This window comes from Oratosquilla oratoria, chromosome 41 (genome assembly GCF_046742065.1).
Source record: "Oratosquilla oratoria isolate Oo_2021 chromosome 41, ASM4674206v1, whole genome shotgun sequence".
NCBI classification, from domain to species: domain Eukaryota; kingdom Metazoa; phylum Arthropoda; class Malacostraca; order Stomatopoda; family Squillidae; genus Oratosquilla; species Oratosquilla oratoria.
Window position 1 is genome coordinate 18,156,692 of NC_134817.1, and position 2,500 is coordinate 18,159,191.

Here is a 2,500-nt window from a genome sequence, read left to right on the forward strand (position 1 = left end):
ACACACACACACACACACACACACACACACACACACACACACACACACACACACACACACACACACACACACACACACACATGTACACATATTTACACGCACAAACACAGTGAGAGGAAGTGATAGAATGCGAGAGATAAGAAGGTAGATAGATAGATAGATAGATAGATAGAATGAGAGAGAGAAATGAGAGTTGTAACAAGATTGTCAGACAATCAGCCCACACTTATTGGCCTGGTCCGCCCACGCCTCCACGCCCACGCACCAGTAAACCTCCACGCCCACATAGTTGGGCGATATTTGGAGATTTTGTTCTATTTTAGATGGTTTGGAGAAAATCGAGGTTCGCCTATATGGCAATACTTCCGGCCAATCAGCTGGAGTTGTTGCCACAAAGTGAGTCGAACTTTGCTCAGACCCGATGAAACTGAGTACAGACGTGTCGTGACCCTGCTTTTTTGGTTCGAGGTAAAAAAGGAAAAAAAAAAAAAAAAAAAAAGTCTGTGAGGGAGTTTCCACGTCAACACCAAAAAACTATCTTTACTCTTTCATATCAAATGATGTCTTTGAAGAGGAAATTGGCTCCCTTTCAATTGGTTATGTAAAGCCACGCCACCAACCAATGAGTGATATGTATCAGTTTCATCCAATGACATAGGTACACGTACCAAACGCACTCCATCCACCCATCCACTCTCAACGACCCCACTACGACCAAAGGAGTCTGGGTGTTTACACGGCCATCGGACCACTAGTAAAGATACTTTTTTGGCGCAAATGCTGACAAGACTAGTGGGATGTGAGATCTGTGATCAGGAGCCCTTAAGACTTTGAGGTCTTGTGGGATCGCTTGCCTACTCCCTCTACATGTTTGGTCTCAGTGACATATCCTTCTATCCTCTCTTCCTCCTCGTCCTCCTCTTCACTATCTTCCTCCTCGTCGTCCTCCTCCTCATTGTCTTCCTCCTACTTCTCTTTCTCACCCTACTCCTCATCCTCCTTCTTCTCCTCCTGCTCCTCCTATTTATCGTTCTCCTCTTCCTCCTTCTCATCCTCATTCTCTTCCTCCTTCTGTTATTTCTAATTCCCTTTCTTCACTCCTTCTCTTCCTCATAACATCTCTCCTGTTTCTCCCCCTTACCCTCTTCCTTCTCCTCTTCCTAAGCTTCCTCCTCCTCCTCCTCCTCTTCATCTTCTGCTTTCCCTTCTTTCTCCTCCCCTTCATCTTCTTCCCCCTCCCTGTGGGTATAAATGTCCGGGTTAGGGCGTAATCGTCGAATACAAACGAGACCCGACGACTGTAATTGCATGTACGGTTACTGTCGCGGGTAGAGGTAGTTAAGAGCTCGTTTAACGAGGACACTCTCGACTGAGGGTAACGACTGAAGGGGATTTTCTGAACGACGAGAACTGGGGTCACAAAGAACCCGAGAACAGTTTCGTCGCTGATACAATTTTTGTTTAAGGTTACAGTGAAGACTTGGTAAGGGGTTTTATGTGTACACACGCACATAGACACACATGCACATTCTCTCTCTCTCTCTTTCTTTCCCTCTATCTCTCTCTATCTCTAAACGACGAGAACGAGAGTCACAAAGAACCCGAGAACAGTTTCGTCGCTGATACAATTCTTATTTAAGGTTACAGTGAAGAATTGGTAAGGGGTTTTATATGCGCGCACGCACAGGCTCTCTTGCTTTCTCTCTCTCTCCCCCGTCTCTCTCTCTCTCTCTCTCTCGCACACACACACAAACTCGTTTTACTAAGTAAGTCTGCCATTCCATGTTTTACCCAAACGCTCTGAGCACTTCTGCCAAACAAACAATTCGGTTTAGTTCATGGAAGTAAATATTGCAGAGGCGGATTGAGGAGATCCTGGCTGCGGGTGTGACGTGACTCTGATGTGATGTGACGTTGAACATGCGTCACGGATACCGTCACGGATACCGTCACGTTGACCAGTAACGTCATATAGCCCCTATCTTAAAAAAAAAATAATAATAATAGGCTTAGACTAAAAAAAAAAAAAAAAAAATACTCACCTATATGGCAACACTCTACTCAACTGGTGCTGTTGCCATACAAGGGTCACTTTTTCAGATCCGCTGAAACAAAGTACAATAAACTTAATTCAGTATATGCTTTGCATCAAGTATATGTCTTGAGAGATGCTTCGTGCATCTGCCTGGGAGCTTGACGTGGGTCATCCAACCAAATCCACTAGAACCGGGATAGAGTTTAAACTACGGTTATAAGATTTCATGGGACTTAAGATCATACACTAATTTTCTTTACACACAGTGGGCATCTATCCACATATGCATGTATGTATACATACATCCAAACATACATAAGCGTACTTATACATTACATACATGCTTATATGTATACGTATATGTAATTAAAATAAGACTCGTGTTTTTGACTAACCGTATGTAGTGTCTCAACAATATACTATATATATATATATATATATATTATATATATATATATATATATA